The 15,269-nt window shown below is 45.6% G+C and overlaps 1 protein-coding gene across 1 annotated transcript in view; it reads right to left on the bottom strand.

Moving 5' to 3' along the window:
• RAB37 (RAB37, member RAS oncogene family) overlaps window positions 1-15,269 on the bottom strand; it is a 273,228-nt gene that overhangs the window by 239,774 nt on the left and 18,185 nt on the right. The gene's annotated exons all lie outside the window — the stretch shown is intronic.

The following is a 15,269-nucleotide window of genomic DNA, read 5'->3' as shown; positions in this document are numbered from 1 at the left end:
TCTCCTGCCTCAGCCTCCCAAGTAGCTGGGACTACAGGCGCCCGCCACCTCGCCCGGCTAGTTTTTTGTATTTTTTAGTAGAGACGGGGTTTCACCGTGTTCGCCAGGATGGTCTCGATCTCCTGACCTCATGATCCGCCCGTCTCGGCCTCCCAAAGTGCTGGGATTACAGGCTTGAGCCACCGCGCCCGGCCGGCTCTTACTCTTTTAAGAGAAAAGCACAACTTCTCCTTCCCACAGGCTTTTACTTCTGAACAACTGCACAACCACAGAGGAAGTTCAGAGCTGAAGGCAGCTGGCCAGGGGCAGTAAAGAGACAGCAGTGGGAAGGGCCCTCACCAGGGCGGGGGGCATGGGTTCCTTCTTCCCCTTTTTAAAAATTGTGGTAACAAATGAACAAACAAAAAACACCTAACACGAAATCTGCCCTCTTAACAAACTCTTAGGTGTGCAGTACACTATTCTTAATTATATGCACATTGCTCTACAGCAGAGTTCTAGAACTTTTTCACCTTGCATGACTGTATCACGCCCATTGAATAGCAACTTCCCCTCTCCACTCCTCCACCAGCCCCTGGCTGCCACTGTTTTACTTTTTGCTTCTATGAGTGTGACTAGTTTAGCTACCTCATGTAAGCAGAACCATGCAGGCTTTAACCTTCTGTGACTGTCTTATTTTAGTTAGCATAATGTCCTCAAGATCCATCCATGCTGTTGAATATGGTAGGATTTCCTTCTTTGTTAAGGCTGAATAAAATTATATTCCATCGTAAGATAAAGAATATGTAGCATATATACATAATGGAATACTGTTTAGACATAAGAAAGAACAAAATTTGACTGGGTGTGGTGGCTCATGCCTGTAATCCCAGCACTTTTGGAGGCCGCGACAGGCGGATCACTAGGTCAAAAGATCGAGACTATCCTGGCCAACATGGTGAAACCCCGTCTCTACTAAAAATACAAAAATTAGCTGGGCATGGTAGTGTGTGCCTGTGGTCCCAGCTACTCGGGAGGCTGAGGCAGGAGAATTGCTTGAATCCAGGAGGTGGAGGTTGCAGTGAGCCAAGATTGTGCCACTGCACTCCAGCCTGGAGACAGAGCAAGACTCCGTTTCAAAAAAAAAATTCTATAGCTTGTGGTAACATGGGTGAGCTTGGACGGCGTTATGTGAATGAAATAAGTCAGGCACGAAAGAGAAATACTGTTCTCAAGTTGATCTCAAGACATAGAAAGTAGAACAAGACGGCCGGGCGCGGTGGCTCACGCCTGTAATCCCCGCACTTTGGGAGGCCGAGGCGGGCGGATCACGAGGTCAGGAGATCGAGACCATCCTGGCTAACACGGTGAAACCCCGTCTCTACTAAAATACAAAAAATTAGCCGGGCGCGGTGGCGGGCGCCTGTAGTCCCAGCTACTCGGGTGGCTGAGGCAGGAGAATGGCGCGAACCTGGGAGGCGGAGCTTGCAGTGAGCCGAGATGGTGCCACTGCACTCCAGCCTGGGCGACAGAGTGAAGACTCCGCCTCAAAAAAAAAAAAAAAAAGAACAAGACATAGAAAGTAGAACAGTGGTTATTAAAGGTGGGGAAGTGTGTTGGGAGTTAGGGGATAACCAGAGATTTATTAACAGATACAAAAGTACAGCTGGATAGGCGGATAGCACTAGAGGGTGTCTATAATTGTCAACAATTTATTGTATATTTTCAAATAACTAGAAGAGTAGATTTTGAATGTTTCCAACACAAAGAAAAGTGAGGTGAGTGATATGTGAATTACCCTTACTTGATCATTACACATTATATGTACATATCAAAATATCACGATGTGCCCCATAAATATGTCTGATTGTGTATCAATTAAAAATAGTAATAATTTTTAAAAATAAAAGAAATAGAAGAATAAACCATGTTCTCAACCTACTTTCAAGCACACTATAAAATATTTTTCTCTCATCTCCTGCTAAAATATGATTCCATTGTGTATTAGCTTGTTTTTATGCTGCTGATAAAGACATACCTGAGACATGGCAATTTACAAAAGAAAGAGGATTATTGCACTTACAGTTCCACATGGCTGGAGAGGTCTTACAATCATGGTGAAAGGCAAGGAGGAGCAAGTCACATCTTACATGGATGGCAGCAGGCAAAGAGAGAGCGTCTGCAGGGAGACTCCCGTTTATAAAACCATCAGATCTCGTGAGACCCATTCACTATCACCAGAACAGCATGGAAAAGCCCCGCCCCCATGATTCAATCATCTCCCACCAGGTTCCTCCGACAACATGTGGGAATTATGGGAGCTACAAGATGAGATTTGAGTGGGGACACAGAGCCAAACCATATTACATTGTATGTACATATCACACTTTCTTTATCCATTCATCCACTGATGGACATTTAGGTTGTTTCCATCTCTTGGTTATTGTGAATAATGCTGTTTCCAATGAACATGGGCATGCAGATATCACTTTGTGATCCTGTTTTCAGTTCTCCTGGATAAATACCCAGAAGTGGGACTTCTGAATCATTTGATAGTTCTATTTTTAGTTTTTTGAGTAACCTCTATACTATTTTCCATAACAGCAGTTGCACCATTTTACCTCCCCATCAATAATGTACACGGGTTCTAGTGTCTCCACATTCTCCCCAGCATTTGTTGTTTTCTGTTGTTTCATACATGTTGTTTTATACATGTTGTTTTATACATATATATACACATTCTCACTAACATTTGCTGTTTTCTGTTGTTTTATACATGCTGTTTTATACATATATATACACATTCTCCCTAGCATTTTTTGTTTTCTGTTTTATACATGTTGTTTTACACATATATATACACATTCTCACTAGCATTTGTTGTTTTCTGTTGTTTTATATATGTTGTTTTTATACATATATATGTATATATAGACACGTACACACACACACAATGACTATTCTAACAAGTATGAAGTGATATCCCATTGTGGCTTTAATTTGCATTTTCCTGATAATGAGTGGTGTTAAGCATCTTTTCATGTATTTATGGCCATTTGTAGATTTCTTTTGGAGAAATGTCAAGTCCTTTGTCCATTTATTCAGGCTTTTTTTTTTTTTTTTGTAGAGTTTTAGGAGTTCTCTCTATAGTTGGGATATAATTATTTATCAGATATGTAATTTGCAAATGTTTTATCCCATTGTGTGAGTTGCCTTTTTATTCTGTTGATATTGTCATTTGGTGCACAAATCTTGAAATTTTAGCCAGGCATGGTGGTTTGCACCTGTAATCCTGGCTACTCAGGAGGAAGAGGTGAGAGGATCACTTGGACTCAGGAGTTCGAGACTGCGGTGCACCATGATCATGCCTGTAAATAGCCACTGCATTTCAGCCTGGGCAGCATAGCAAGATCCCCATCTCTAAAAAAAAAAAAAAAGAGATATGAGTCAAAAATACGTAATTTAAATTTTCATGAAGTTCTATTTGTCTGTTTTGTTGTTGTTGCCTGTGCCCTCAGCATCATGTCTATGAAATCACTGGCAAATCCAGTGCTGTGAAACTTTTGCCTTGTGTTTTCTTCTAAGAGTTTTGTGGTTTTAGGTCTTACATTTAGGTCTTTGATCCATTTGAGTTAATTTTTGTCTGTGGTATTAGGGAAGGTTCCAACGTCATTCTTTTGCATATGAATTTCCAGTTTCTCAATTATTACTATTTTTTAAAAAATCATTTCCCTTACTCACAAGTAGGTAGTTTCTATTCCAAGATTTTATCTGGGAGGTAGTGCCTTTGAGTATTCTGATTGTTAAGTGGAGTCTCCGACACAGCGCCCATTTTGGGTGGTCTAAGCCTATTGCTCCCCTAAGCCCTGCAGTTCATCCCCTAAATACTAGCCTCTCTCTAAGGTCAGCCACTGATCAGGGCAGCCACTGCTTCCTCTCTGGTTTCACTGTCAGTTACTCATTTGGGGCTTTTGGTTATTTGTTTGGCCTTGTTGGTGTCCTTGGGATCGGTTGATGCAAGTTCCTTCTCGCTCTCTGGTCACGGCCTCAGCGCTGTCTTCATTCTAAGGCCGGTTATCTTCCTGGCTCTCAAGAAGTAGGCAGCAGAGAGAGTTCAACCCTGACACCAGACACAAGGACTTCTGAGGCAAAAACCAGACCACTGCTCCCAGAAGTTTCCCAGAGCCCCCATCCCCATTACATCCCCTCGACGTCTCATTGGTTGCTTCAGACTCCGGTGACCAGCCTTAGCTTAATCACTGACAAGGTGATTGGGACCACTTTCCAGCTGGGACTATCCTCCCCTGGGTCACATGTGGAAGGGTGGATGGCCAGACCTGGTGATGGCTCCATCCTGCAGTGGAGTTGGGTAGAAGGTGACCAAAACACCTGCTGCAGAAGTCTTGCTGGACCCCCGCTCTGTTCTGAGCCTCCCTCCGGGTCTTTCTGGACGCCTGTGCCTCCGTCTTTGTGAACACGACAAGCTCCTGCCCTCACACCCTCTCCTGAGGCAGGTTGGAGGAGTCCCTGAGGGGTGCAGCATCAGGAACTTGACCCTTTCTCCCCCTCCTCAGCTTCTCAGCTCCATCTCCTCCAGGGCCACGGCAACTTTCTTTCTGCAAACAGAAGGCTCTGTGAGGGCACAGGCTCCTCACAGCTGAAGTCCTGTGCAAGCCAGCATCCCTCACCATCATGCTTTTGTCTTGGGACAAACCTAGGCAACTGTGCCACTGGTCAAAAAAAAAAAAAAAACTTTGATGGTTAATACTGAGTATCAACTTGATCAGATTGAAGGATGTAAAGTATTGTTACTGGGTGTGTCTGTGAGGGTGTTGCCAAAGGAGATTAACGTTTTAGTCAGTGAACTGGGAAAGGCAGACCCACCCTCAATCTGAGTGAGCACCATCCAATCGGCTGCCAGCGGGGCCAGAACAAAAGCAGGCAGAAGAACATGGAAAGACTAGACTGGCTGAGTCTTCTGGCCTCCATCTTTCTCCTGTGCTGGATGCTTCCCGCCCTTGAACATCGGACTCCAGGTTCTTCAGCTTCTGGTCTCTTACATCGATGGACTTACATCGGTGATTTGCCAGGGGTTCTTGGGCCTTCAGCCACATACTGAAGGTTGCTCTGCCAGCTTCCCTACTTTTGAGGTTTTAGTACTCTGACTGGCTTCCTGGCTCCTCAGCTTGCAGATGGCCTATTGTGGGACTTTACCTTGTGATTTTGTGAGTTCATTTTCCTAATAAACTCCCCTTCATATATATATATATATATAAAATATGCTATTAGTTCTGTCCCTCTAGAGAACCCTGACTAATACAAGTACTAAACTTTATTTAGCTGCCAATTTCTGTTCTAAATCTATGTTTGTCAGGGAACAACTGGCCCGCAAATGCTAATGACTTTACCTTGGCTCTCCTCCCTTACTTACTCAGAAGCAGGTCGTTTCTGGTCCACCATTTTACCTGGGAGGTAGTGCCTTTGAGTATTCGGGCCCTAAGTAGAGTCTCAGACACAGCTCCACACTTTGGGTGGCCTCAAGAACACAGCCAAGGAGGGAGTGTTCTAACCTCAGGACATCCTCGGGGGCATCAATCAAAGACAGATGGGGCCACAAGCCTGAGAGCAGGAAGCTGCAGAATTCTCCAAGGCACTGCTCAGAGTCCTCAGTCAGGAGGTTCCCAGTGTGTGGGTGTAGAATCTAGTGTGACCCTTTAACAGAGATGCCTCGTTGAGCCTTTGTGTCAGAGACACCGCTTTTCATTCATTAATGATTGGCCTTTTATCATGATGCAAGAGGAGGCAGAGAAAAGAGGGGGTTCCAGCAAGGTCAGAGCAGCCAGAGATGGTGAACGATGTCACCCAACATCTGGCTCCCAAGTTTATGCAGGAAGAAGGGGATGTTTTGTGTCTTACGGGGTCTCCTTTGGTGATGTGTCCTTGTGGTGGCCCTTGGTGTGCTATGATAAGCCACCTGCAGCAGTCAGCACTAGGAAGCCCCAGTAGAGATTGTGTTACCAGCATGGCAGAGAACTGACAGCTTCTCCCCTATTTGGTGAACAGTTGTTCCCCCTGGAATCATGACATTGATCACCCATCACATGATCACCCATCATGTGACAGCACCCATAACATGACATCACCCATCACATGACATCACCCATCACATGACATCACCTATCACATGATCACCTGTCACATGACATCACCCATCACATGACATCACCCAACACATGACATCACCATCACATGACATCCCTCATCACATGACCACCCATCACATGGCACCACCCATTACATGATCACCTGTCACATGATATCACCCATCACATGACATCACCTGTCACATGATCACCTGTCATATGACATCACTCATCACATGACATAACCCATCACATGACCACCCATCACATGATACCACCCATCACATGACATCACCCATCACATGACATCACCCATCACATGCCATCACCTGTCACATGACATCACCCATCACATGACATCGTCCATCACATGACATCACCCATCACATGACATCATCCATCACATGACATTGTCCATCACATGACATCGTCCATCACATGACATCACCCATCACATGACATCATCCATCACATGACATTGCCCATCACATGACATCCATCACATGACATCACCCATCACATGACATCACCCATCACATGATGTCAATGTCCCAAAGATAAGCAGAGCACTAAATTGATTCTGTAGAGTGAATATGGGAAGGAAAAAATCCAACTTTTATCATACCCTACTCACCAAGCAGGAAAGACATGCATAAGCTTCTCCTGAAAGTCTTATTTTAGGGCATTGTCCTGACCATGAAGAGAAAAAACAAGGGCCTTGGAGAGGACGGGCAGCTGGCCAGAGGCAGGAGGGAGCTGTGGCCCGGAGTCGGGAGCAATGGTGGGACATACAGGGGGAGAAGGGGGACATTCTGTGGTTTATACGTGTATTCTGCCAATTATGGAATCAAGATAGAGCTCACAGTCCTATCCCCATCACTCAGCCAGACTCTAAACATTTTCTGCCACCATTACCTCTCCTAATACTTGAAATTAAGACCTAGTGGGAGAGGTGAGGGGAAAAGGTAGACAAAAGAGAACAACAAAGGAGACCCAGGCTGGAGATAGAAGGGCTTCGTCACAAGCATCCAGACTGAGGTGGTGGCCACAAGCCACATGTGGCTCTTGAGTGCCTGAACACATGGCTAGCCTGTGTCAAGATGTGCTGTAAGTGTCAAATACACACTAGGTTTTGAAGACATTATCAAAAAAATAAGTTAATTTAAAATATCTCCATCATCATTGAAAGGATATTATTTTGAATGCTTTGGGTTAAATCAAATCTACAATGGAAATTCATGTGGCTACTAGAAAATTTAAAATTACACACATGGCTGGTATTATATTTCCATTGGACTATGCTGGGCCATAGACCACGTGGCATCAGGATTTTGCAGGAGCTGGAGGGAGATTCACGAGGCTGCCCCCAATCCTACTCCCTTCCAGCCTCCTGGAACTGGATGGTGAGGGTGGAAGGGTGGTGGGTTCTGTTCCCAAGTGGGAACATTTGGAAAGAAATGACAGTGACACAGCGACTCATGGCTGAGCACAGGCAGACTGGATATCCACTGTGTGCTAGACACTGAGCTGTGCTCTGGGGGCAAAACATCATTCCCACACTCAAAAAGCCCACACCACAAGTCATCCTCTTTCAAGGGACAAGTGCCCTAAGCGTGTAATGCACAGGATGCCCCGAGGTGGTTGCCGAGAGGTGACAGCCATCTGATTCCATGGTGACCAACAGAGACTTCAGAGGGCAGAACATGTCACCAGGGCGTGGAAGGATAAGCAGGAGACCCCCTGGTGGAGAAGAAGGAAGAGGCTTTCCAGACAGGGGGGTATGTACACCTCGCAAGGACAAGACAGAGCTTCGAGAAAGGGGTGACTTCTCAGGATGGCAGGAGGTGGCGACGTAGGGCTAGATGAACAGGTTGGGTCCAGTCAAAAGCATCAGATGCCATCCCAAGAAAAAGACCAAGAGCTTCTGAGAATAAAATCAGGAGGGGTGCTGGAGCATCTTCTAGTCTTTTCTCTCCTGGGCAACTCTTTTGAGTCCTTTTGGGCTTCAAAATAATTGTGGTTTTTTGTTTGTTTGTTTGTTTTTGTTTTTTTTTTTTTGAGGTAGAGTCTTGCTCTGCTACCCAGGCCGGAGTGCACTGGCACAATCTCTGCTCACTGCAACCTCCACCTCCCGGGTTCAAGTGATTCTTGCTCCTCAGCCTCCCAAGTAGCTGGGATTACAGTCACCCACCACCACACCTGGCTAATTTTTGTATTTTTAGTAGAGACGGGGTTTCACCATGTTGGCCAGGCTGGCCTTGAACTCCTGACCTCAGGTGATCCTCCCACCTCAGCCTCCCAAAGTACTGGGATTATAGGCGTGAGCCACCACGCCTGGCCTAAAAAAAAAAAACTTTTAACGACTTCTAAATTGTTTACAAAATGAAATTGAAGCCTGTCAGTGAAGCTGATGTTCTGTGAGCTGGCCTTTCCCTCCGCCTCATTTCCCACCACTCAGGCCTCCCCTTTCTGCTCCAACAGGAAGGAGTGGCCAGCTCTTCCTCCCCAGGCCCTGCCTCATGCAAACCTCTTGCCACGCACTTTCCTTTAGAGGCACCTGCCTTGCTTATCTTGTAAGACTCCATCCACCATCCAAGAACCATTTTCAGGAAGCCACACAGGTGCCTACTTGCCCTCCACCACAGTGGGATGTGCCTGTCCTGCCTGCTCCCAGCACTCCTTGACTTTCTCTATCATTGCAGTTCAGGACATTTTGTAGTAACATTTTGACACTTAATGTTATCAGGCTCCCCAGCTGGTATCCGAGCTCCTTCTAGACTGTGTCCCCATATAGTAAAAACATCATACATATTCGTTACTGGATGGATGGATGGATGGATGGATGACTTAGTTCTTCTAACCACTATTCCTGGTCCTGGCTTCCTGATAGTGACCACATGATTAGTTGGGTCCTCCCAACTCTGGTTCAAAATGTCTAAATAGGTTATTTACTCATAAGCTTTTAAAAAATCAGAATGGGCCGGGTGCAGTGGCTCATGCCTGTAATCCCAGCACTTTGGGAGGCCGAAGAGGGCAGATCATGAGGTGAGGAGATTGAGGAGACCATCCTGGCTAACACGGTGAAACCCTATCTCTACTAAAAATACAAAAAAATTAGCAGGGCGTGGTGGCGGGCACCTGTAGTCCCAGCTACTCGGGAGGCTGAGGCAGGAGAATGGCGTGAACCCAGGAGGCAGAGTGTACAGTGAGCCGAGATCACGCCACTGCACTCCAGCCTGGGCGACAGAGCAAGACTCCGTCTCAAAATAAATAAATAAAATAAAATAAAATAAAATAAAATAAAAAATCAGAATGGGGTCAGGTGCAGTGACTCACACCCGTAATCCCAGCAATTTGGGAGGCTGAGGTGGGAGGATTGCTTAAACCCAAGGGATCAAGACTAGCCTGGGCAACATAGTGAGATCCTGTCTGTACAAAAAACAAACAAACAAACAAAAACCACATACACACACACAACAAAAGCAAAAAAATTAGCTGGGCATGGTGGTACGTGCCTGTAGTCCCAGCTACTTGGGAGGCTGAGGTGGGAGAATTGCTTGAGCCCGGGAGGTTGAGGTCGCAGGAGCTATGATTGCACCACTGCACTCACGCTTGAGTAACAGAGTAAAAATCTGTCTCAAAAAATAAAAAATTTAAAGTTGAAGAAAATCAGAATGGGAATTAGTTGAGAAGATTCAAAGCAACACTCTACATAAATTCCATGTAAGACTGCCAAATAAAGAGGCAGACATTAGGTTCTCCTAAGGGAAATGGTAAATCCAGAGGCTAAGGAGAAAGTTCCAGTCGTCACCGTGTTGATTATGGAGTTTCAGCTCTCTCGTCGTGAAGCTCCCCCTCCTCCCCGCACACTGCAAGGTTTTCCTGAGGCTCTGAGAGGCCAGCTACAGTCTCAGTGGGGACCAAGCTGCTTCTACTTCATGTGGTGAGTGAAAATGGCCCAAAAGTCCCATTTCCCAGAGCTCTTTGTCAGACACTTGTAGAGAATCTTATGCAGAACTTTCTCCTGACCCCGTGTCAGCTGATGGCCCGTGAGACTGATAATCTAACAAGTTTGGACATTCGTGACACTCCTGCTAACCCAGGTATGCAAAGCTCAGACAGGCAGTCTTCCGATTCTGTTCTGCTTCTGTGGAAGGCAGAGCAGCTTAGCCCATTGATGTTCTGCAGGTGACTTTGATCTTGAATTCAGTTCACTGAGTGTCAGGTGATTATCCACCCCTATCAGTCAAAGCTCCCTGCTCCTTCCTCACAACTCATCATCCCTTTTGTTCCCTGGCATTCCAGATTCTTCCACTGCACACATTAACTCACAGACAGATGCCAGCATCACGCTTCACTTTTTTTTTTTTTTTTTTTTTTTTTTTTTGGTGAGATAGAGTCTCACTCTGTCGCCCAGGCTGGAGTTCAGTGGTGCAATCTCGGCTCACTAAAACCCCCACCTCCCAGGTTCAGGCGATTCTCCTGCCTCATCCTCCCAAGTAGCTGGGATTACAAGTGCTCACCACCACACCCAGCTAATTTTTGTATCTTCAGTAGAGACAGGGTTTCGCATCTTGGCCGGGCTGGTCTCGAACTCATGACCTCAGGTGATCCCACCCGCCTCGGCCTCCCAAAGTGCTGGGATTACAGGCATGAGCCACTGTGTCTGGTTGGTACGGCTGCCACCCTTACAGATTGTTCTATTATGTTTCTACTAAACATTTGCCCCCACAGCTCACACAGGCAACTGAGGTCACTCATCATCTGCGATCAGCCACATCTGCTGTTGGGTTTTACTAGGAAAAGAGTGGCTAGTTACGCTTTAATAGTTTATTAAGAAGGTCATTGTGCTTTATAGAATGGCTTAACAATTACTGAGAAGAGAGAAAGAAAGAAGGCAAGAAACAAAGAGGAAAGGAGGAAGAGAGGGAGGTAATTCATATGCAGAGAGAACATTTTGGGATCAAGGACTCTACTCAGTGCTTTCCCGTAACTCTCAACACTCCTGGAAGGTAGAGCCTGCTGTTCCCATTTCCCACTTTCCTTCCCAGACACATGGGAACCCAGGGCTTGCCCTCAGCCTGGGCTTCAGGATTAGGTCACGGGCTGCAATGCACCATGTGGCCCAGATTTGCAGAATGTAGGTCAAAGGGAAGAGTCCAAAGGTCAAATTCAAAGGACCTGAGAATAGCAGCAAAGGAAAGAATTGACAGCAAAGAAATTTTGGACAGTGAGGATGCAGGTCAGGGGTGCTTAGAAAGAGTCCCAGAGGTGACGAAACAGCATAGGGGGCCCAGGGAGAGAGTGGCAGGGCCTTTTGTTAAAAGCTTGCCTCAGCTGCATATGGTGGGTCACACTGCAGTCCCAGCCAGTCAGGAGGCTGAGACAGGAGCCTTTCTTGAGCCCAGGAGGTTAAGCCCAACTGGGACCACATAGTGAGACACCATTTGTATAAATAAATAAGAGTGGCCAGGCGTGGTGGCTTACATCTGTAATCCCAGCACTTTGGGATGCCCAGGTGAGCGAATCACCTGAGGTCAGGGGTTCGAGACCAGCCTGGGTAACATGGTGAAACCCTATCTCTACTAAAACACAAAAATTAACCTGTTGTGGTGGCAGGCGCCTGTAATCCCACCTACTTGGGAGCCTGAGGCAGGAGAATCACATGAACCCAGGAGGTGGAGGTTGTGGTGAGCCTAGATTACACCACTGCACTCCAACCTGGGTGACAGAGTGAGACTCCCTCTGAAAACAGAAATAAATAAATGAGAGCTTGCTTCAGAGCCTGGTGAGGGTGAACGCACTGGAGGGGCACTGGATCATTGCTGGAACAAATGAGGAAACTGAGACCCAGAGGGCCTTGAATGGCAGCCCCAGACCATGTAGGTCACAAGGGCAGAGGTGGGATTTAAGGCCTGTTCTATCTGACCCCAAACCCAAGACACCAACCACAGGTGGGGTGGCTGCCCTTGCCTTTGACACACTGCAGTTGGGGTGGGAAAATCTAGGAACTGGGAAGGGGCAATTGCACATGAAATAAAGAAACTCAAGGTTAGAGAGGAGTTGAGTTTTCTTGTTTTTGTTTTGTTTCTTCTTTTCTTTTTCTTTCTTTCTTTCTTTTTTTTTTTTTTTTTTTGAGATGGAGTCTCACTCTGTCGCCCAAGCTGAGGTGCAATGGCACAATCTCTGCTCACTGCAACCTCCGCCTCCCAAATTCAAGCGATTCTCCTGCCTCAGCCTCCCAAGTAGCTGGGGTTACAGGCGCCTGCCACCACACCCGGCTAATTTTTCTATTTTTAGTAGAGATGGGGTTTCGCCATGTTGGCCAGGCTGTTCTTGAACTCCTGGCCTCAAGTGATCCACCTGCTTCAGCCTCCTAAAGTGCTAGAATTACAGACGTGAGGCACCGTGCCCGGCCAAAGAGTTGAGTTTTCTTTCAGCACAAAACATCCAAGGACTGGGCATGTAGAGAGGCTGAAAAGCCATGAAGGAGTTTTCTGTCTGTTCCCCTGTTTCAAGCCCTCCCCCTTCTCAGCTGCTGTGACCCAGAAAGTACAGAATTCCTTTGGCGTTGACAAACACCAACGAATTCAGCAGGCTTGGGATCCAGGGATGTGTGATTCCCCGCAGGGCCACAGGGTGGAGCTACGTGGCTATCAAATCTCTATGTTTTGGTTCCCAGGCAGAGTCAGGTCTAACAAACCAGGGCTGATGTTTGACCAAACAGTAAACTTTAGAAACAAAGAAACATAATCGTGAGGTCATTTTCTAAACCATGGATAATTCAGCCCTAAAAGGCTTGGGCTAATTAAAAAATGTCTTTCACCTCCTTGGACCAATATGTGCACATATTGATGATTAACTTAACATTATTTAATTCTCCAAATATCTATCATGTTGGCATTCTGTGCCAAGCAAGGTGCTGTATTTTGAAGGCAAACCTGGACTGTAAAACAAAGACAAGGCACAACTACGGGAGGGCTTTACCAGCTACTTTCAGAAAACACTGCAGTGGCACCTTTGTGTACCCGGCTCATGCAAACAGAAACAGTGTCAGCAACCTGTTCTCAGATGGTTCTGGGGAAAAATGCTTAGATAGAAACACAGTAACAAAAAAGTGGCAAATTAAAAAAAAAAAAAAGATAAATCTGGGAAAATGACATATGGGAGTTCTTTGTACCTTTCCACAATTTTTCTTTAAGTTTGAAAATATTTTGTTTCAAAATACAAGAGTTTTTGTTGCTGCTGCTGTTGTTGTTGTTGTTTTTAATGCTACGATCCAGAAGTCCTGGATTCAAGGTTCAGATTTTATTACCCAATGGAGTGGCATTTGCCATTTCGGGTAGCCTCTCTGGTCCGTGGCTCTTCTGTAAAATAAAGAAGGTGGCCAGACGTGGTGACTCATGCCTGTAATCCCAGCACTTTGGGAGATCGAGGCAAGAGGATCACTTGAGGCCAGAAGTTCGATACCAGCCTAGCCAACATGATGAAACCCTGTCTCTACTAAAAGTACAAAAAAATTAGCCAAGCGTGGTGGCATGTGCCTGTAATCCCAGTTACTGGAGAGGCTGAGGCAGAAGAATCACTTGAACCCAAGAAGCAAAGGTTGTAGTGAGCCAAGATCATACCACTGGACTCCAGCCTGGGCGACAGAGCAATACCCTGTCTCGAATAAAATAAAATAAAATTAAATTAAATTAAATTAAATTAAAAAGGTAATCTGTTGTCACTGCTGTAAAGCATTCTGTTGTGTGAATAAACCCCTCAGCAAACCCATTCCCTGAAAAAAACAAAAAGAATCAAGTGGAATGTTCTCTCTGCATATGAATTACCTCCCTCTCTTCCTCTGTTTTTCTTTCTTTCCTTCTTTCTTTCTCTCTTCTCAGTAATTGTTAAGCCGTTCTATAAAGCACTGTGACCTTTTAAATAAATTATACAAGGAGGCTGGGCACAGTGGCTCATGCCTGTAATCCCAGCACTTTGCAAGGCTGAGGCGAGTGGATCACCTGAGTCAGGAGTTTGAGACCAACATGGTGAAACCCCATCTCTACTAAAAATACAAAAATTAGTTGGGCATGGAGGCACGTGCCTATAATTTCAGCTATTCGGGAGGCTGAGATGGGAGAATCGCTAGAACCCAGGAGGCAGAAGCTGCAGTGAGCCAAGATCGCGTCATTGCACTCCAACCTGGGCAGCAGAGCGAGACTCCATCTCAAAAAGAAAAAAATTAAAATTAAAAAAGAGGAGCGTAATTAGTCACTCTTTTCCTGGTAAAACCCAACAGCACATGTGGCTGATTACAGAATGATAAGGTGACCGAGTGACCTCAGCTGCCTATGCAAGTTGCCATAGCAAGTGTTCAGTAATAACGTATTAGAACCATCTGTAAGGGTGGTGGCTGTACCAACCAGACTCATAGCTGTTTAATAGGTAAAGCACGATGTTGGCATCTGTCTGTTAATGTGTGTGGTGGATGAGTCTAGAATGCCAGTGAATAGAAGGGAACAGGGAGCTTGGATTTACAGGGGTCCATAATCTAATGCTCAATTAACTGAATTCAAGATCAAAGTCACCTCTGATATTTGAATAATCAATAATCAATTTGATTAAACATCACATAATCAATTTGGATAACTGATATTTGAAATAATATTTTTTTAATTTACTCTAATATTTATTTCCCCCCAAAATATTATCAGGCTGGGTGCAGTGGCTCACACCTGTAATCTTTAACCTTTTGGGAGGCCGACGGGGGAGGATGGCTTGAGCCCAGTAGTTTGAGGCCATTGTGGGCAACAAAGTGAGATTCCATCGCTACAAAAAATCAAAAAAATTAGCCAGGCATGGTGGCACATGCCTGTGGTCCCAGCTACTCGGGAGGCTGAGGCAGGAGGATCACTTGAGTCTAGGAGTTCAAAGGGTCAGTGAGCCATGACCATGCTGCTGCACTCCATCCTGGGACTCTGTCTCAAAAAAAAGCATTATGTATACACACACACACACACACACACACACACACACACACACACACACACATCGGTCCATCAGTCCAACAGGTACTCATTGTGTTAAGTTATCAATGAGATATTTGACATCCTGTCATTTGCAGTAAGTCTTAGACTCAAAGCCCATCTCAGTTTGGACCGG

This window comes from Macaca mulatta, chromosome 16 (genome assembly GCF_049350105.2).
Source record: "Macaca mulatta isolate MMU2019108-1 chromosome 16, T2T-MMU8v2.0, whole genome shotgun sequence".
NCBI classification, from domain to species: Eukaryota; Metazoa; Chordata; class Mammalia; order Primates; family Cercopithecidae; genus Macaca; species Macaca mulatta.
Note: the sequence above shows the minus strand (reverse complement) of the source record. Positions and strands in the feature narration are given on the sequence as shown.